This window comes from Moschus berezovskii, chromosome 20, assembly GCF_049115385.1.
Source record: "Moschus berezovskii isolate FMDL1 chromosome 20, NW_MosBer_1.0, whole genome shotgun sequence".
NCBI lineage: Eukaryota > Metazoa > Chordata > Mammalia > Artiodactyla > Moschidae > Moschus > Moschus berezovskii.
The window spans coordinates 4,841,986-4,864,541 of record NC_142479.1 but is presented as its reverse complement, the minus strand read 5'-3'; positions in this window follow the sequence as shown (position 1 = coordinate 4,864,541).

The following is a 22,556-nucleotide window of genomic DNA, read 5'->3' as shown; positions in this document are numbered from 1 at the left end:
GAGGCCTCTGTCTCCTATTGAAACTCGAGTGCTCTCCAGAGGATCCTGATGAAAGGATAAAGGACTCTGCGTTCCTCCTCGAAACGAAGTATTTCCTGATGTCCTTTCACAGCTCCAATGGAACACCGAGGATCCCTTCACAACATGAAGGGAGATCTGACACCCATGCTGAGACTATAGAAAATGTCCTATTGAACTGCCAGAGCAGGAACTGAGGACTGACTCCTCTTTTACAACTCGATGAGAAAGCAGAATTCCATACCCCAAAACAAGACGAGGCTGATTCCCCAGTAGAACCTACATAGTAACCCCGAGATCCCTTTCGCCACTGGAGAGGAACACACAGTTGACCAACTCAAGGCTAGATGTGTCCCTATTCCTCTGCTGCCCCTCGAGAGGAATCCCAAAGTTCCCCTTCTGACAGGAAAGGAGACCTGACATCCCTGGGGCAACACAAGCGAGTTCCTGAGGTCCAAGTCGCAACTCAAGAAAAACCCCAAACTTCCCACCGAAACGAGAGAAAAAACTCAAGATTCTCCCCTCGATGCGAGATGAGAAATTTTCCACTGCAGAGGCTCAAGAGAAATCCCACATTCCCACTTGAAACTCGAACGGGTACTTGGCATGCTTTATGCGACTCAAAAAGTTCCCCAATATAGCTGTCCCCACAGGAGAGGAGCACTCAATATAAGGACTCAATTCTAGATGAGGCCCTATTCCTCTGCCGTGCCTCGAGAGGAATCCCGACGTTCCCCTTTCAACACGAGAGGAGACCTGACTTCCCTGGGACAACAGGAGCAAGTTCCGCATGTCCCAATCGCTACTAGAGAGGGTCCACAAGCTTCCTGCTGCAATTCGAGAAAAACAAGATTCTCACCTCAAGGCGAAATGAGGAACATTTCCACTGCAGATTCTCAGGAGAAATCCCACATTCCCTCTGGAAACTTGAAATGCTACTTACCATCCTTTATGAGACTCAAAACTACACCATATTTCCCGGCCCCACTCGAGAGGAACACCCAGTTGCCTGCCACAACTGTCAAAGTGCCCCGTTTTCCAGTCCTCTTTCCCAGATGAGAGTCGATTCCCCTGCTTTGTCTGCAACAGAATCCGGACTTTCCGGTCACACATTATGAGGAGGCCGGTATCACCCTGAAACTCGGGAGGATCCCCGCGGTTTCAAAACACAATTCAAAAAGGTACTGATGAACCCCACCACTTATGATATTGTCTGATTCCACTGCCCCTATTCCAATCTATCCTCGGGTATGAACTCACAAGGTGAGTGGAGACCTGACTTCCCGAGCATTCTCGATACAATCTCCAGGTAGAAATTCAACTCGACTGTGGCCTAACAAACATTTTACAACTAGAGAATAATGCGGAGTTTTATGTCAGAACCCGAGACGAGGCCTGACTCCCCAGGTGAATTTTGAGAGCAACCACGAGAACCCTGTTTCCACTGGAGAGGAATCATGAGTTGACGGACTCGAATCTAGATGCAGACCTGTTTCTCTGCAGCGACTCCAAAGGAATCCCGAGGTTCCCCTTGCAAATGGAAAGGCTTTCTGTCTTCCCAGAGACAACACGGGAGGCTCATTGATATTACCGACGTTACTCGAGAGGACGCAGCAACTCGAGAAAAACATCGAGATTCCTCCTTCAAAGCCAGAAGAGGCCCTTTTTTTCCAGCAGCGACTAGACCCAAGTCCCGAGTTCCTTATAAAAATTCGATATGCGGCTTTAATTCCTTGATGCAACTCAATGGTCGCCCAGAGATGCCTGTCCCAATGAGAGAAGAACTCTGAATTTCCCACCACAATTTAAGAGGAGCCCCATGATCACACCTCACCTGATCATAATGGACCATTCTACATTCAACTGAAGAGGAATCCCGACTTCCCCTAGCAACACTAGACGAGTCCTGTCACTTATATTGACACTCGCGGGCAACCACGTGGATTCTGCAACAAGGTCCAAGGAATCAGAAATCACACTTAACTATAGATGAGTCATATCTGAATGGTCTAGTGGTTTTCCCTACTTTCTTCAATTTAAGTCTGAATTTGGCAATAAGGAGTTCATGATCTGAGCCACAGTCAGATCCTGGTCTTCTTTTTGCTAACTGTATACAGCTTCTCCATCTTTGGCTGCAAAGAATATAATCAATCTGATTTCGGTGTTGACCATTTTGTGATGTCCACGTGTACAGTTTTCTTTTGTGTTGTTGGAAGAGGGTGTTTGCCATGACCAATGCATTCTCTTGACAAAACTCTATTAGCCTTTGCCCTTCTTCATTCCGTTCTCCAAGGCCAAATTTGCCTGTTACTCCAGGTGTTTCTTGACTTCCTACTTTTGCATTCCAGTCCCCTATAATGAAAAGGACATCTTTTTTGGGTGTTAGTTCTAAAAGTTCTTGTAGGTCTTCATAGAACCATCCCACTTCAGATTCTTCACCGTTTGAGGTAGGGGCATAGGCCTGGATTACTGTAATGTGGAATGGTTTGCCTTGGAAATGAACAGAAATCATTCTGTCGTTTTCAAGATTGCATCCAAGTACTGCATTTCGGACTCTTTTGTTGACCATGATGGCTACTCCATTTCTTCTAAGGGATTCCTGCCCACAGTAGTATATATAATGGTCATCTGAGTTAAATTCACCCATTCCAGTCCATTTTAGTTCACTGATTCCTAGAATGTCTATGTTCACTCTTGCCATCTCCTGTTTGACCATTTCCAATTTCCTTGATTCATGGACCTAACATTCCAGGTTCCTATGCAATATTGCTCTTTACAGCACAGGACTTTGCTTCTATCACCAGTCACATCTACTTTTGCTCCATCCCTTCATTCCTTCTACAGTTATTTCTCCACTGATCTCCAGTAGCATACTGGGCACCTACCGACCTGGGGAATCCCTCATTCCGTATCCTATCATTTTGCCCTTTGATACTGTTCATGGGGTTCTCAAGGATAGTATACTGAAGTGGTTTGCAATTCCCTTCTCCAGTGGACCACATTCGGCTGTGGTCCATGTGATCAGATCGACTAGTTTCCTGTGAATATGATTTTAATGTGTCTGCCCTCTGACGCTCCCTCGCAATACCTACCGTCGTATTTGGGTTTCTCTTACCTTGGGCATGGGATATCTCTTCACAGCTGCTACAAGAAAGCGCAGCCACTGCACCTTACCTTGGATGAGGGGTATCTCCTCAAGGCCGCCCCACTTGACCTTGAACTTGGAGTAGCTCCTCTTGGCCCTCCTGCACCCGTGCAGCCACCGCCTATTGGAGGTAGGGTAGATCCTCTCGGCCGCCGGCCTGGCCTCAGGAGAGGGGTAGCTCCTCACGGCCCCGCCTCTTTGCATGGTAGGTTGTGCCAGGGCCAGTGACTCTCACGTCTGCGCCACCTCAAATCCCTTGTGATTATACAGTGGAAGTGAGAAATAGATTTAAGGGACTAGATCTGATAGATAGATTGCCTGATGAACTCTGGACGGAGGTTCCTGACATTGTACAGGAGACAGGGACCAAGACCATCCCCATGGAAAAGAAATGCAAAAAAGCAAAATGGCTGTCTGAGGAAGCCTTACAAATAGCTGTGAAAAGAAAAGAAGCGAAAAGCAAAGGAGAAAAGGAAAGATATAAGCATCTGAATGCAGAGTTCCAAAGAATAGCAAGGAGAGATAAGAAAGACTTCTTCAGTGATCAATGCAAAGAAATAGAGGAAAACAACAGAATAGGAAAAACAAGAGATCTCTTCAAGAAAATTAGAGATTCCAAGGGAACATTTCATGCAAAGATGGGCTCGGGGCTCAATTAAGGACAGAAATGGTATGGACCTAACAGAAGCAGAAGATATTAAGAAGAGGTGGCAAGAATACACAGAAGAACTGTACAAAAAAGATCTTCACGACCAAGATAGTCACGATAACGTGATCACTGACCTAGAGCCAGACATCTTGGAATGTGAAGTCAAGTGGGCCTTAGAAAGCATCACTACGAACAAAGCTGGTGGAGGTGATGGAATTCCAGTTGAGCTATTTCAAATCTTGAAAGATGATGCTGTGAAAGTGCTGCACTCAATATGCCAGCAAATTGGGAAAACTCAGCAGTGGCCACAGGACTGGAAAATGTCAGTCTTCATTCCAATCCCAAAGAAAGGGAATGCCAAAGAATGCTCAAACTACCACACAGTTGCACTCATCTCACACGCTAGTAAAGTCATGCTCAAAATTCTCCAAGCCAGGCTTCAGCAATATGTGAACCGTGAACTCCCAGATGTTCAAGCAGGTTTTAGAAAAGGCAGAGGCACCAGAAATCAAATTGACAACATCCGCTGGATCATGGAGAAAGCAAGAGAGTTCCAGAAGGGCATCTATTTCTGCTTCATTGACTATGCCAAAGCCTTTGACTGTGTGGATCCCAATAAACTGTGGAACATTCTGAAAGAGATGGGAATCCCAGACCACCTGACCTGCCTCTTGAGAAACCTGTACGCAGGTCAGGAAGCAACAGTTAGAACTGGACATGGAACAACAGACTGGTTCCAAATAGGAAAAGGAGTACGTCAAGGCTGTATATTGTCACCTTGCTTATTTAACTTCTATGCAGAGTACATCATGAGGAACGCTGGGCTGGAAGAAGAACAAGCTGGAATCAAGATTGCCAGGAGAAATATCAATAACCTCAGATATCCAGATGACACCACCTTTATGGCAGAAAGTGAAGAGGAACTCAAAAGCTTCTTGATGAAATTGAAAGAGGAGAGTGAAAAGGTTGGCTTGAAGCTCAACATTCAGAAATCAAAGATCATGGCATCTGGTCCCATCACTTCATGGGAAATAGATGGAAAAACAGTGGAAACAGTGTCAGACTTTATTTTTTTGGGCTTCAAAATCACTGTGGATGCTGATGGCAGCCATGAAATTAAAAGACTCTTACTCCTTGGAAGGAAAGTTATGACCAACCATGATAGTATATTAAAAAGCAGAGACATTACATTTCCATGAAGGGTCCATCTAGTCAAGGCTATGGTTTTTCCCGTGGCCATGTATGGATGTGAGAGTTGGACTGTGAAGAAAGCTGATCGCAGAATAATAGATGCTTTTGAACTGTGGTGCTGGAGAAGACTCTTGAGAGTCACTTGGACTGCAAGGAGATCCAACCAGTCCATTTTAAAGGAGATCAATCCTAGGTGTTCATTGGAACGACTGATGCTAAAGCTGAAACTGCAATACTTTGGCCACCTCATGCGACGAGTTGACTCCCTGGAAAAGACTCTGATGCTGGGAAAGGTTGGGGGCGGGAAGAGAAGGGGAAGACAGAGAATGAGATGGCTGGATGGCATCACCGTCTCTGTGGACATGAGTTTGAGTGAAGTCCGCATGTTGGTGGTGGACAGGGAAGCATGGGGTGCTATGATTCATGGGGTCACGGAGATTCAGACACGACTGAGCGACTGAACTGACCTGATCTGATAGATGAGTCATGTTGCGCTTAATCCAGCTCCAGTGGAATACAGAGTATCACCTCCCAACATGATCATAGGCATGAATCCCCCACTGATCCTCTCGAAAAAGCTGAAATTTCCTGCTTGAGCAGTCAGCAGGCCTGACATCCGTTTTACAACTCAGGTGGAAAGCAGAATTCCATCTTCAAAAAAGTCTAGGCCTGACTTCCCAGTGAAACCTCCATAGCAACTCCAAGATCCCTGTGGCCACTGGAGAGGAACACTGAATTTACTGACTCAAGTCTAAATGCGGACCTCATGCCCAACCCCACGAAACGCATTCTGAAGTACTACTTTCAACATGAAAGGAGACCTGACTTCCCTGAGGCAACACTAGCGAGTCTCAGAGATCCACATTGTAACTCAAGAAGACCTCCAACCTTCAAGCCGCATCTCGAGAAAAACCATGAAATTCTACCCTCCACGCTACAGGACGCCCCTTTCTGTTACAGCGGCTCAAAAGAAATCCCACATTCCCTCTTCAAACTCAAAAGAATACTCGGCACCCTATACACAAATCCAGAAGTTCCCAGAGGTACAAGGCAAAACTCGTGAGGAGGAGAGAGATTCCTGCCACAGCTCAAGAAGAATCCCGGTTTCCACTCGTCATCTCAAGATGAGGATCGATTCCCTTGATTCGTATGGGATGGAATCCCGATGTTCCCGTCCAATCTGAAGGGGAGGACTTTCTCCCCTTTAAACTCCAGAGGACCCCGGTGGGTCGTGCACATCTCAAAGTGACACCGATTTCCTTTTCCGCTCGACTAAAGACCTGATTCCACTGCACCGATTCAAATAGAAACCCAGGGATCAAGTAAAACCACGAAGGGAGGCCTGACTTCCCAGTTGCATCATTGAGAAAAAGCCCCAGGACAGAAATTCAACTCGACAGGAATCTCACACCCCTTTAACAACTCGAAAAGATAGCAGAGTTCCATGCCTCAACAAGAGACCTGGCATGACTCCCCTGTTGAAACTTCATAGGAACACTGAGATCCATGTCAGAACTGGAGAGGCACCCTGAGGTTAGCAATTCAACTCCAGATGAGACCCTAGGCATTTTCACTCACTCGAGAGGCATCCCAAAGTCTACACACTCCTCAAAAGTATTCCGGACTTCCCAGAGACAACTTGAGAGTCTCCGTGAGGCACCTGTTGAAACTCGACGAATCCGAAAGATTCCTGCCCCAAGTCAAGAAACACTTTGTGGTTACCCCTTTCAATGCGAATTGAAGCCCGACTCCTCTGCAGTGACTTGAGCAATCTCGAGCTTCCCCTAGTAACTTACTTCCCTGATGCAATACGAGAGACTCCCTGAATTCCCCATCGTAACTCGAAAGGAGCCAAAATTCCCTCTGCAACTCGCCAAAAGCCACGAGATGCCCAAGGAAACGAAACAAGAGGCCATTTTTTTCCTACAGCGCCTGAAGAGCAAACCCGAGTTCACTCTCAAGATTCGATAGAGGCTAGAATCCATATTTGCAACTCAAGTGCTCCCAGAAACCCGCCTTCAATCGAGAGAAGCCCCAAGTTTCTGTGCACACCTCTAGAAGAGCTCTGTATTCCACAACTCCTCACGAAATGTGCTTTCAATCCCTGCTTCAACTCATGAGGAATCCTTCCTTCTTCTCCCACCACAAGAGGAGGCCTCTGTCTCCTGTTGAAACTCGAGTGCTTTCCCGTGTATCCTGCGGCAAGAATAAAGGTCTCTGAGTTCCTCATCCAACCGAGGTAGGTCCTGATGTCCTTGCACAGCTCCAATGAAACACTGAGTATCCCTTCACAACATGATGGGAGACCTTAAACCCATGCTGAGACTATAGAAAATGCCCTATTGAACCGCCAGAGCAGGAAACGAGGACTGACTCCTCTTTTACAACTCGATAAGAAAGCAGAATTCCGTACCTCAAATCGGGACGAGGCTGACTCCCTAGTAGGATCTACATAGTAACCCCGCGATCCCTGTTGCCACTGGAGATTAACACACAGTTGACAGAATCAAGGCTTGATGTGGCCCTATTCCTCTGCCGCGCCTCGACAGGAGTCCCAAAATTCCCCCTCTAACAGCAAAAGAGACCTGACATCCCTGGGGCAACATGAGCGAGTTCCTGAGGTCCAAGTCACAACTAGAGAGAAACCCCAAGATTCTCCCCTCGATGCGAGATGAGGAATTTTTCCGCTGCAGTGTCTTAAGAGAAATCCCGCATTCCCGCGTGAAACTCTGTCGGGTACTTGACACCCTTTATGCGACTCAAAAAGTTCCCGATATAGCCATCCCCACTGGAGAGGAGCACCCAATATAAGGACTCAAATCTAGATGAGGCCCTATTCCTCTGCCACACCTCGAGAGGAATCCCGACGTTTCCTTTCCAACACGAGAGGACACCTGACTTCCCTGGGACAACACCAGCCAATTCCTGAGGTCCGAATCGCTCCTCGAGAGGGACCTCAAGCTTCCTTCTGTAATTCGAGAAAAACCACAAGACATTCCCCTCAAGGCGAGATGAGGAACATTGCCGATGCATATTCTCAAGAGAAATGCCAATTTCCCTCTGGAAGCTCGAAAGTTTGTTTACCATCCTTTATGCTACTCAAAACTACCCCACCATACCTGGCCCCACTCGAGAGGAACACCCAGTTCCCTGCCACAACTGACAAAGTGCCCTGTTTTCCAGTCCTCTTTTCCAGATGAGATTTGATTCCCCTGTTTTGTCTGCAATTTAATCTAGACTTTCTCGTCTCACATTATGAGGAGGTCGGTATCACCTTGAAACTCGGGAGGATCCCCGGGCGTTCAAAACAGAATTCAAAAAGGTACAGGTGTCCCAAACCACTCGTGATATTGTCTGATTCCACTGCACCGATTCCAATCTATCCTCGAGTATCAACTCACTCGAGTGCTTTCCCATGGATCCTGCTACAAGGATAAAGGACTCTGAGTTCCTCCTCCAACCGAGGTAGGTCCTGATGTCCTTGCACAGATCCAATGGAACACGCAGTATACCATCACAACATGATGGGTGACATGACCCCCTTGCTGAAACTATAAAAAATGCCTTATTGAACCTCCAGAGCAGGAACCGAGGACTGACTCCTCTTTTAAAATTCGATGAGAAAGCAGAATTCTGTACCTCAAATTGAGACGAGTCTGACTCCCCAGTATAACCTACGTAGTAACCCCGAGATCCCTGTCGCCACTGGAGAGGAACACATAGTTTACCGACTCAAGGCTTGATGTGGCCCTATTCCTCTGCCGCTCCTCGAGAGTAATCCCAAAGATCCCCTTCCGACAGGAAAGGAGACCTGATATCCCTGGGCAACACAAGTGAGTTCCTGAGGTCCAAGTCGCAACTCGAGAGAAACCCCAGCTTCCCGCCGCAATGCGAGAAAAACCACAAGATTCTCCCCTCGATGCGAGATGAGGAGTTTTCCGCTGCAGAGTCTCAAGAGAAATCCCACATTCCCTCTGGAAACTCGAAATGTTACTTCCCATCCTTTATGCGACTCAAAACTACACCGAAGTACCCGGTCCTACTCGAGAGGAGCACCAAATTTCCTGCAAAAACTGATAAAGTGCCCCATTTTCCAGTCCTCTTTTCCAGATGAGAGTCGATTCCCCTGCTTTGTCTGCAATGGAATCCGGACTTTCCCGTCACTCATTATGAGGAGACTGGTATCACCTTGCAACTTGGGAGGAACCCTGGGCTTTCAAAACACAATCAAAAGGTACAGATGTCCTCAACCACTCGTGATATTGTGTGATTTCAATGCACTGATTCCAATCTATCCTCGAATATCAACTCACAAGGCGTGTGGAGACCTGACTGCCCGAGCATTCTCGATACAATCCTCAGGTACAAATTCAACTCGACTGTGGCCTATCACTCCTTTTAAAACTAGAGAATAATGCGGAGTTCCATGTCTGAACACTAGAGGAGGCCTGATTCTCCAGGTGAATTTTGAGAGCAACCACGAGAACCCTGTTTCCACTGGAGAGGAATCATGAGTTGATGGACTCGAATCTAGATGCAGACCTGTTTCTCTGCAGTGACTCCAAAGGAATCCGTATGTTCCCTTTGCAAATGGAAAGGCTTTCTGTCTTCCCAGAGACAACACGGGAGGCTCCTTGATATTCCCGTTTTTACTCGAGAAGACGCAGCAACTGGAGGAAAACATCGAGATTCTTCCTTCAAAGCAAGAAGAGGCCCTTTTTTCTTGAATCGCCTAGACAGAAGTCCCGAGTTCCTTCTCAAAACTCATTATGCGGCTTGAATTCCTTGTTGCAACTCAAGGGTCGCCTAGAGATACCCGTCCCGATGAGACAAGAACTCCAAATTTCCCACCACATTTTAAGAGGAGCCCTGTGATCACACCTCACCTGATCATAATGGGCCATCCCACTTTCAACTGAAGAGGAATCCCAACTTCCCGTAGCAACACTAGATGAGTCCTGTCACTTGTATTGACACTCGCGGACAACCACGTGGATTCTGCAGCAAGGTGCAAGGACTCCAAGTTCACACTCAACTAGACATGAGTCGTGTTGCGCTTGACCCAGCTCCACTGGAATACGGAGTATCACCTCCCAAAATGATCCTAGGCATGAATCCCCCGATGAGACTCTTGAAGTAGCTGAAATTTCCCACTTGAGCAGACAGCAGCCCTGACATCCCTTTTACAACTCGGAAGGAAAGCAGAGTTCCATCTTCAGGAATGATTAGGCCTGACTTACCATTGGAACCTTTTTAGCTTACCCAAGATCCCTGTGGCCACTGGAGAAGAACCCTGAGTTTACTGACTCAAGTGTAAATGAGCCCCTCATGCCCTGCAGCTCCTCGAAAGGAATCACGAGGTTCTACGTTCAACACGAAAGGAGACCTGACTAACCTGAAGCAACACTAGCGAGTCCCAGACGTCCACGTCTTACTCGAGAAGACCTCCAAGCTTCAAGCTGCAACTCGAGAAAAGCCATGAAATTCTCCTGTCCACACTACAGGGCGCCCCTTTACGCTGCAGCGGCTCAAAAGAAATCCCACATTCCCACTTCAAACTGTAAAGAATTCTGGGCACACTATACGCAACTCCAGAAGTTCCCTGAGATACCCGGCCAAACTCAAGAGGAGAAGCGAGGTTCCTGCAACAGCTCAAGAAGAGCCCCGTTTTCCACTTATCGTCTCAAGATGAGGATCAATTCCCTTGATTCGTCTGGGATGGAATCCCGATGTTCCCGTCGAATCTGAAGGGGAGGATGTTCTCCCCTTTAAACTTGAGAAGACCCCGGTGGGTCATGCCACAATTCAAAATGACACCCATTTCCCCTTCCACTCGACTTAAGACCTGATTCCAATGTACCAATTCAAATAGAACCCCCGGGATCAACTAACACCACGAAGGGAGGCCTGACTTCCCAGGTGCATCATTAAGAAAAAGCCCCAGGACAGAAATTCAACTCGACAGGAATTTCCTACCCTTTTAACAACACTAAAAGATAGCAGAGTTCCATGCCTCAACAAGAGACCTGGCATGACTCCCCTGTTGAAACTTCATAGGAACACTGAGATTGATGTCAGAAGTGGAGAGGCACCCTGAGGTTAGCGCTTCAACTCCAGATGAGACCCTAGGCTTTTGCATTCACTCGAGAGGCATCCCAAAGGCTACTCTCACCTCAAAAGGATTCCGGACTTCTCAGAGACCACTTGAGAGGCTCCGTGAGGCACCTGTTGCAACTCGAGGAATCTGAAACATTCCTGCCCCAAGTCAAGAAACACTTTGTGGTTACCCCTTTCAATGCGAATTGAAGCCCGACTCCTCTGCAGTGACTCGAGAATTTTGAACTTACCTTCGTAACTTACTTCCCTGACGCATCACAAGAGTCTACCTGAGTTCCCCATCATAACTTGAAAGGAAAGCCAAAGTTCCCTCCGCAACTCACCAAAAGCCAAGAGATTCCCAAGGCAACGAAACAAGAGGCCATTGGTTTTCCTGCAGCGCCTGGAGAGCAATCCCGAGTTCACATTTAAGATTCGATAGGAGGATAGAATCCATATTTACAATTCCAGGGGCTCCCAGAATACCGGTTTTCAATCGAGAGAAGTCCTGAGTTTCTGTGCACACCTCTAGAAGAGCTCCGTATCCCCACCTCCTCAAGAAATGTGCTTTCAATCCCTGCTTCAACTCAGGAGGAATCCTTCCTTCTTCTTCCACCACAAGAAGAGGCCTCTGTCTCCTATTGAAACTCAAGTGCTTTCCCGTGTATCCTGATAAAAGGATAAAGGACTCTGAGTTTCTCCTCCAACCGAGGTAGGTCCTGATGTCCTTGCACAGACACAATGGAACACCGAGTATCCCTTCACAACATGATGGGAGACCTTAAACCCATGCTGAGACTATAGAAAATGCCCTACTGAACCGCCAGAGCAGGAATCAAGGACTGACTCCTCTTTTACAACTCGATAAGAAAGCAGAATTCCATACCTCAAATCGGGACGAGGCTGACTCCCCAGTAGAACCTACATATTAACCTCGAGATCCCTGTCGCCACTGGAGAGGAACACAGAGTTGACTGACTCAAGGCTAGATGTGGCCCTATTCCTCTGCCGCGCCTCAAGAGAAATCCTAAAGTTCCCCTACCAGCAGGAAAGGAGACCTGACATCCCTGTGGCAATTCCAGCGAGGTCTTGAGGTCCAAGTCGCAACTCAAGAGAAACCCCAAGATTCCTGCCACAATGCGAGAAAAACCACAAGATTCTCTCTTCGATGTGAGATGAGGAAATTTTCTGCTGCAGAGTCAGAAGAGAAATCAAACATTCCCGCTTGAAACTCGATCGTGTACTTGACACCGTTTATGCAACTCAAAAAGTTTCCCGATATAGCCGTCCCCATTGGAGTGGAGCATCCAATAAAAGGACCTAACTCTAGATGAGGCCCTATTCCTCTGCCACACATCGAGAGGAATCCTGACGTTCCTCTTCAAACACGAGAGGACACCTGACTTCTCTGGGACAACACGAGCTAATTCCTGAGGTCCCAATAACTACTCTAGAGGGACCCCAAGCTTCCTGCAGCAATTCGAGAAAAACCACAAGACATTCCCTTCAAGGCAAAATGAGGAACATTACCGATGCCTATTATCAAGAGAAATCCCACATTCCATCTGGAAACTCGAAAGGTTACTTACCACCCTTTATGCGACTCAAAACTACACCGTCATACCCGGCCGCACTCGAGAGGAACACCCAGTTTCCTGCCACAACCGACAAAGTGCCCCGTTTTCCAGTCCTCTTTTCCAGATGAGAGTCGATTCTCCTGCTTTGTCTGCAATGGAATCCGGACTTTCCCTTCACACATTATGAGGAGACCGGTATCACCTTGAAACTTGGGGGGATCCCCGGGGTTTCAAAACACAATTGAAAAAGGTACCGATGTCCCCAACCACTCATGATATTGTCTGATTCCACTACACCGATTCCAATCGATCCTAGAGTATCAATTCACCATGCGAGTGAATTCCTGACTGCCCGAGCATTCTCGATGCAATCTCCCTGTAGAAATTCAACTCGACTGTGGCCTAACACCCCTTTTAGAGCCTGAGAATAATGCGCAGTTCCATGTCTGAACACGAGTCAAGGCCTGACTCCCCAGGTGAATTTTGAGAGCAATCACGAGAACCCTGTTTCCACTGGAGAGGAATCTTGAGTTGACGGACTTGAATCTAGATGCAGACCTTTCTCTGTAGTGACTCCAAAGGAATCCTGAGGTTCCCCTTGCAAATAGAAAGGCTTTCTGTCTTCCCAGAGACAACACGGGAGGCTCCATGATATTCCCGTCGTTATTGTAGAGGACGCAGCAACTGGAGAAAAACATCGAGATTCCTCCTTCAAAGCAAGAAGAGGCTCCTTTTTTCCTGCATCACCTAGACAGAAGTCCTGAGTTCCTTCTCAAAATTCAATATGAGGTTTGAATTCCTTAATGCAACTCAAGTGTCGCTCAGAGATACCCGACCTGATGAGAGAAGAACTCCGAATGCCCACCACAATTTAAGAGGAGACCCGTGATCATACCTCACCTGATCAAAATGGGCCATTTCACTTTCAACTGAAGAGGAATCCCAACTTCCTGTAACAACACTAGACGAGTCCTGTCACTTCTATTGACACTGGCGGGCATCCCCGTGGATTCTGCAGCTAGGCCCAAGGACACCGAATTCACACTCAACTAGAGATGAGCCATGTTGCGCTTCTCCCATCTCCAGTGGAATACGGAGTATCACTTCCCAAAATGATCAAAGGCATGAATCCCCCGCTGAGACTCTCGAGAAAGCCATAATTTCCCGCTTGAGCAGTCAGTAGACCTGACATCCCTTTTACAACTCAGGGGGCAAGCCGAGTTCCATCTTCAACAAAGACTAGGCCTTATTTCCCAGTGGAACCTCCATAGCAACCCCAAGATCCCTGTGGCCACTGGAGAGGAACACTGAGTTTACTGACTCAAGTCTAAATGCGGCCCTCATGCCCTGCAGCGCCTCAAAAGGAATCCCGAGTTTCTACTTTCAACACCAAAGGAGACCTGACTTCCCTGAGGCAACACTAGCGAGTCCCAGAGGTCCATGTCGTAACTCGAGAAGACCTCCAAGCTTCAAGCCGCAACTCGAGAAAAACCATGAAATTCTCTACTCCACGCTACAGGACGCCCCTTTCCACTGCAGCGGCTCAAAAGAAATCCCACATTCCCTCTTCAAACTCGAAAGAATACTCGGCACACTATACGCAACTCAAGAAGATCCCCGAGATACCCGGCCAAACTTTAGAGGAGCAGCGAGGTTCTTGCCACAGCTCAAGAAGAGCCCCGTTTTCACTCTTCATCTCAAGATGAGGATCGATTCCCTTGATTCGTCTGGGATGGAATCCCGATGTTCCCATCGAATCTTAAAGGGAGGACCTTCTCTTCTTTAAACTCGAGAGGACCTAGGTGGGTCGTGCCACAATTCACAATGACAAGGATTTCCCCTTCCAATCGATTTAAGACCTGATTCCATTGTACTGATTCATATAGAACACCCGGGATCAACTAACACCATGAAGGGAGGCCTGACTTTCCAGGTGCATCACTGAGAAAAACCCCAGGACAGAAATTCAACTCGACAGTAATCTCGCACCCCTTTAACAACTCGAAAAGATAGCGGAGTTCCATGCTTCACCAAGAGACGTGGCATGACTCCCCTGTTGAAACTTCATAGGAACACTGAGATCCATATCAGAACTGGAGAGGCACCCTGAGGTTAGCACTTCAACTCCAGATGAGACCCTAGGCCTTTGCACTCACTCGAGAGGCATCCCAAAGGCTACTCACACCTGAAAATGATTCTGGACTTCCCAGCGACATCCTGAGAGTCTCCGTGAGGCACCTGTTGCAACTGGAGGAATCCGAAAGATTCCTGCCCCAACTCGAGAAACACTTTGTGGTTACCCCTTTCAATAAGAATTGAAACCTAACTCCTAGGCAGTGACTTGAGCAATCATGACCTTTCCCTCGTTACTTACTTCCCTGATTCAACACGAGAGTCTCCCTGAGTTCCCCATCATAACTCGAAGTGAAAGCCAAACTTCCTTCTGAAACTTGCTAAAAGCCACCAGATGCCCAAGGCAAAGAAACATGAGGCCATTTTTTTCCTGCAGCGCCTGGGGAGCAATCCCGAGTTCTCTCTCAAGATTGGATAGGAGGCTTGAATCCATATTTACAAATCAAGGGCTCCCAGAATACTCGTCTTCAATCGAGGGAAGCCCCGAGTTTCTGTGCACACCTCTAGAAGAGCTCCGTATCCCCACCTCCTAACGATATGTGCGATCAATCCCTGATTCATGTCATGAGGAATCCTTCGTTCTTCTCCCACCACAAGAGGAGGCCTCTGTCTCCTATTGAAACTCAAGTGCTATCCCGTGGATCCTGATGCAAGGTAAAGGACTCTGAGTTCCTCCTTCAACCAAGGTAGGTCCTGATGTCCTTGCACAGCTCCAATAGAACACCGAGTATCCCTCCATATGATGGGAAACCTGACAGCCATGCTAATAGTATAGAACATGCCCTATGGTACCGCCAGAGTAGAAACTGAGGACTGACTCTTCTTTCACAACTCGAAAAGAAAGCAGAATTCTGTACCTCAAATCAGGACGAGGCTGACTCCCCAGTAGAACATACATAGTAACCCCGAGATCCCTGACACCACTGGAGAGAAACACACAGTTGACCAACTCAAGGCTAGATGCAGCCCTATTCCTCTGCCCTACCTCGAGAGGAATCCTAAAATTCCCCTTCCAACACGATAGGAGATTTGACATCCTTGGGGCAACACAAGGGAGTTCCTGAGGTCCAAGTCGCAACTCGAGAAGAACCCCAAACTTCCTGCCACAACTCGAGAAACACCACAAGATTCTCCCCTCAATGCGAGATGAGGAATATTTACTCTGCAGATCTCAAGAGAAATCCCATATTTCCGCTTGAAACTCAGACGTATAATTGACACCCTTTATGCGACCGTAAAATTTGCAAGACTTAGCCATCCACACTGAAGAGCACACCATTTACTTACACAACACTAGATGCGGCCCTATTCCTCTGTCGTGCCTCAAAAGGATTCCCTAGGTTCCTGTTCAGCACAAAATTAGATCTGTCTTCCCTGGGAAAACACGAGCGAGTTCCTGAGGTCCCTGTCGCCACTCGAGAAGTACCCCAAGCTTCCCACTGCAACTAGAAAAACCACAAGAGTCAGCCCTCAAGACAAAATGAGAAACATTTCCGTTTTTGATTCTCAAGATAAATCCCACATTCCGCTTGAAACTCGATAGATTACTTAACATCCTTTATGCAACTCAAAAATTACACCAACATACCCAGCCCAAATCGAGATGAAAACCTAGTTTCCTGCCACAACTGCCAAAGTGCCCCGTTTTCCAGACCTCTTTTCCAGATGACAGTCGATTCCCCTGATTTGTCTGGAATGGAATCCAGACATTCCCGTTGCACAGTACGAGGAGGCCAGTACTACCTTGAAACTCAGCAGTATCCCTGGGGTTTCAAAAACACAATTGGAAAAGATACCGATGTTCCCACCCACGTGAGATATTGTTTGATTCCACTGCACAGATTGAAATGTATCCTCGAGTATCTACTCACAAGATGAGTGGAGACCTGGCTCCCAGAGCATTCTCAATACGATAGGAGACCTGATTTCCCTGATGCAACCCGAGCGATTCCCTGAGGTCCCCTTCACAATTCGAGTAGAACCCCTAGCTTCCTGACACATGTCCAGATAAACCACAAGATTCTGCCCTCAAGCGAGATGAGGAGCATTTCCGTTGCAAAATCTTAAGAGAAATACCACATTCCCACTTGAAGCACGAAAGGGGACTTGACACCCTTTATGTGACTCAAAAAATTCCCTGGCAGAGCCATCTCCACTGAAGAGGAGCACACAATTTATAGACCTAATTCTTGATGGGGCCCTATTTCCATTCCATGCCTCGAGAGTAGTCCCGAAGTTTCCCTGCCAACACCAAAGGAGAAATGACTTCCCTGAAGCAACACAAGCGAGTTTCTTAGGTCCCCGTGGCAACTCAAGAGGGAACCCAAGCTTCTTGCCACAACTCGAGAAAACCCACAAGAGTCAGCCCTCAAGGCGAAATGAGGAACATTTCTATTGTTGATTCTCAAGAGAAATCTCACATTCCACTTGAAACTCGACAGGTTACTTAACATCCTTTATGAGATTCAAAAATTACACTGACAAACCCACTGACAGCCCCAATCGACAGTAACACAGAGTTTACTGCCACAGCTGCCAATGTGCCCCGTTTTCCAGTCCTCTTTTCCAGATGACCGTCTATTCCCCTGCTTTGTCTGGATTGGAACCCGGACATTCCCGTCGCACAGTACGAGGAGGCTGGTACTACCTTGAAGCTCAGCAGTATCCCCAGGTTTCAAAAACACAATTGGAAAAGATACTGATGTTCCCACCCATGCGATATATTGTTTGATTCCACTGCCCAGATTCAAATGTATCCTCAAGTACTAACTCACAAGACGAGTGGAGACCTGACTCCCTGAGCATTCTCCTTACAATCTCCAGGTAAAAATTCAACTCGACTGTGGTCCAACACCCTTTTTACAACTCGAGAAGAAAGCGGAGTTCCATGTCTGAAGACGAGACGAGGTCTGACTCCCCAGGGGAATTTTGAGAGCAACCCTGACATCCCTGTCGCCACTGGAGAGGAACACACAGTTGACCGACTCAAGGCTAGATGCGGTCCTATTCCTCTGCTGCACCTCGAGCGGAATCCCAAGGATGCCCTTCCAACACGATAGGAGAACTGACTTCCCCGGGGCAACACGAGCAAACTCCTGAGGTCCCCGTCGCAACACGAGAAGAACTCCAAGCTTCCCACCTGAACTTGAGAAAAATCGAAAGATTCTGCCCTCAAGGCGAGATGAGGAACATTTCCTTTGCAGAGTCCCAAGAGAAATCCCACATTCCTGCTTGAAACTCGAACGGGTACTTGTACCATTTATATGACTCAAAAACTTCCCCGACCTATCTGTCCCCACTGAAGAGGAGCACACAATATATATACACAACGCTAGATACGGACCTATTCCTCTGCTGCGCCTTGAGAAGAATCCCGAATTTCTCCTTCCAACACGATAGGAGACCTGACTTCCCTGAAGCAACACGAGCGAGATCCTGATGTCCCCGTCGCAACTTGAGAGGGACTCCAAGCTTCCCACAGCAACTCGAGAAAACCCACAGTATTCTGCCCTCAAGGCAAGATGAGGAACATTTCCGTTGCATATTCTCAAGAGAAATCCCACATTCCCGCTTAAAACTCGACAGGTTACTTAAGATCCTTAATGCTACTCAAAAATTACACCAACAAAACCCAGCCCAAATCGAGATGAACACCGAGCTTCCTGCCACAACTGACAAAGTGCCCTGTTTTCCAGTCCTCTTTTCCAGATGACAGTCGATTCCTCTGATTTGTCTGGAATGGAATCCGGACTTTCCCGTTGCAAAGTATGAGGAGGCCTGTACGAAGCTGAAACTCGGCAGGATCCCTGGGGTTTCAAAACACAATTGGAAAAGGTACCATTGTCCCCACCCATTCGAGATATAGTTTGAACCTACTGCACAGATTCAAATGTTTCCTTGAGTATCTATTCAGAAGACGAGGGGAGACCTGGCCCCCCGAGCATTCTCGATACAATCTCCAGGTACAAATTCAACTCGACTCTGGCCCAACACCCTTTTTACAACTCGAGAAGAAAGCAGAGTTCCATGTCTGAACACTAGACAAGGCTTGAATCGCCAGGGGAAATTTGAGAGCAACACCGACATCCCTGTCGTCGCTGGAGAGGAACACACAGTTGACCGACTCAAGGCTAGATGCGGCGCTATTCCTCTGCTGCACCTCGAGCGGAATCCCGAGGATCCCCTTCCAACACGATAGGAGACGTGACTTCCCTGGGGCAACACCAGTGAGCTCCTGAGGTCCCTGTCGTAACACGAGAAGAACCCCAAGCTTCCCACCTCCACTCGAGAAAAACCAAAAGATTCTGCCCTCAAGGCGAGATGAGGAACAGATCTGTTGCAGATTCTTAAGAAAAATCCCACTTTCCTGCTTGATACTCGACTGGTTACTTAGCAGCCTTTATGCGACACAAAAATTACACACATACATACCTAGTCCCAGCCAAGAGGAACACCGAGTTTCATATCACAACTGACAAAGTGCCCCGTTTTCCAGTCCTATTTTCCAGATGACAGTCGATTCTACTGCTTTGTCTGGAATGGAATCCGGACGTTCCCGTCGCACATTACGAGGAGGCCGGTACCACCATGAAACTCGGGAGGATCTCCGGGCTTTCAAAACACAATTGGAAAAGGTACCAATGTCCCCATCCATTCGAGATATTGTCTGATTCCACTGCACAGATTCAAATGTATCCTCGAGTATCAGCTCACAAGACGGGTTAGACCTGACTTCCCGAGCATTCTCAATACAATCTCCAGGTAAAAATTCAACTGGACTGTTGTCTAACATTCCTTTTATAACTCGAGAAGATAGTGGAGTTCCAATTGTGAACACGAGAGGAAGCCTGCCTCCCGAGGTGAATATTGAGAGTAACCCCGAGAACTTTTTTGCTATTGGAGAGGAATCCTGAGTTAAACGGACTCAAATCTAGATGCAGACCGATTTCTCTGCAGAGACTCCAAAAAGAATCCCGAGGTTCCCCTTTCAATAAGAGAGGAGAGCTGCCTTCCTTGGGGCAACAGGAGCGAGTTCCAAAGGTTCCCGTCTCAACTCGAGAAGAACCCCAAGCTTCCCTTAGCAACCCGAGAAAAACCACCAGATTCTACCCTCAATTCGAGATGAGGCAATTTTACGCTGCTGACTCTCAAGAGAAACCCCACATGCCCGCTTGAAATTCGAACGGGTACTTGACACACTTTATGCGACTCAAAACTTCCCCGACATAGCCATCTCCAAAGAAGCGGAGCACACAGTTTGCCTACACAACGCTAGATGCGGCCCTAATCCTCTGCCGCGCCTCGAGAGGAATACCGAGTTTCCCCTTCCAACACGAAAGGAGACCTGACTTCCCTGGGACAGCACAAGCGAGTTCCTGAGGTCCCCGTCACACCTCGAGAGGAATCCCAAGCTTCTTGCCGCAACTCGAGAAAAACCACAATATTTCCCCATCAATGTGAGATGAGGAACTTTTCTGCTGCAGCGTCTCAAGTGAAATCCCACATTCCCGCCTGAAACTCGAACGGGTACTTGACACCCTTTATGCGACTCAAAATGTTCCCTGACATAGCTGTCCCCACTGGAGAGGAGCACACAATTTACGGACTCAACTCTAGATGAGCCCTTATTCTAATCCCAAGCCTCAAAAGTAATCCCGAAGTTCCCCTTCCAACACCAAAGGAGACCAGACTTCCCTGAAGTAACACGAGCAAGTTCCTGAGCTCCCCGTCGCACCTCGACAGGGACCCAAATCTTCCTGGCACAACTCGAGAAAAACTACAAGATTCGGATCCATGTCGAGACCCGAAGTCGAGATGACGAACATTTCTGTTGAAGATTCTCAAGAGAAATCGCACATTCCCGCTTGAAACTCGACAGGTTATTAATATCCTTTATGCGACACAAAAATTACATTCATAGCCAGTCCCAACCGAGAGGAACACCGAGTTCCCTGCGACAAGTGACAAAGTGCCCCATTTTCCAGTCCTGTTTTCCAGAAGACAGTCGATTCCCCTGCTTTGTCTGGAATAGAATCCTGACGATCTCGTCGCACAGTACAAGGACGCCAGTGTCAGCTTGAAACTAGCGAGGGTTTCCGGGGTTTCAAAACACAATTGGAAAAGTTAAGGATGTCTCGACCCACTCAAGATATTGTCTGATTCCACTGCACAGATTCAAATGTATCCTCGAGTATCAACTGACAAAACAGGTGGAGACCTGACTCCCTAGCATTCTCAATACAATCTCCAGGTACAAATCCATCTCAACTCTGGCCTAACCGGAGAAGGCAATGGCAAGCCACTCCAATACTCTTGCCTAGAAATTCCCATGAATGGAGGAGCCTGGTAGGTTGCAGTCCGTGGGGTCGCTAAGGCTCGGACATGACTGAGTGACTTCACTTTCACTGTTCACTTTCACACATTGGAGAAGGAAATGTCAACCCACTCCAGTGTTCTTTCCTGGAGAATTTCAGGGAAGGGGGAGCCTGGTGGACTTCCATCTATGAGGTCACACAGAGTCGGACACGACTGAAGTGACTTAGCAGCAGCAGCAGCAGTGGCCTAACACCCCTTTTACAACTCGAGAAGAAAGCGGAGTTCCATGTCTGAACACGAGATGAGGCCTGACACCACAGGTGAATTTTGAGAGCAACCCCGAGAACTCTATTGCTACTCGACAGGAATCCTGAGTTAAACGCGCCCGGATCTACATGCAGAACTATTTTTCTGCAGCAACTCTAAAGGAATCCCGAGGTTCCCCTTTCAACAGGACAGGAGACCAGCCTTCCATGGGGCAACATGAGTGAGTTCTTAAGGTCACTGTTGAAACTCCAGAAGAACCCCAAGCTTCCCGTGGCAACTCGAGAAAAACCACCATATTCTCCCCTCAGTGCGAGATGAGGACATTTTCCGCTGCTGAGTCTCAAGAGAAATCCCACATTCCCGCTTGAAATTCGAACAGGTACTTGACACCCTTTATGTGACTCAAAAAGTTCCCTGACATAGCCGTCCCCACTGGAGAGGAGAACATAATTTACCGACTCAAATCTAGATGAGCCCTTATCCCAATTTCATGCCTCGAGAGTAATCCCGAAGTTCCCCTTCCAATACCAAAGGAAACCTGACTTCCCTATAGTAACAGGAGTGAGTTCCTGAGGTCCCCGTCTCAATTCGAGAGGGACTGGAAGCTTCCCGACACAACTCTAGAAAAACCACAAATTTCTGTCCTCAAGGCGAGATGTGGAACATTTCCGTTGCAGATTCTCAAGAGAAATCCCACATTCTCGCTGGAAACTCGACAGGTTACCTGACATCCTTTATGCGACTCAATCATTACACACATACATACCCAGTCCCAACCGAGAGGAACACAGCATTTCCTGCCAAAAGTGACAAAGTGCCCCATTTTCCAGTCCTCTTTTCCAGATGACAGTCAATTCAGCTGCTTTGTCTGGAATGGAATCCCGACGATCCCGTCGCACAGTACGTGGAGGCCAGTACCACTTTGAAACTAGGGAGGGTAGCCGGTGTTTCAAAAAGGTACCAAAGTCCCAACTCACTTGAAATATTGTCTGATTTCACTGCACAGATTTAAATGTATCCTCGAGTATCAACTCACAAGACGGGTGGAAACCTGACCCCCTAGCATTCTCAATACAACCACCAGGTACAAATTCAACTCAACTGTGGCATAACACCTCTTTCACAACTCGAGAGAAAAGCGGAGTTCCATGTTTGAACACGAGAT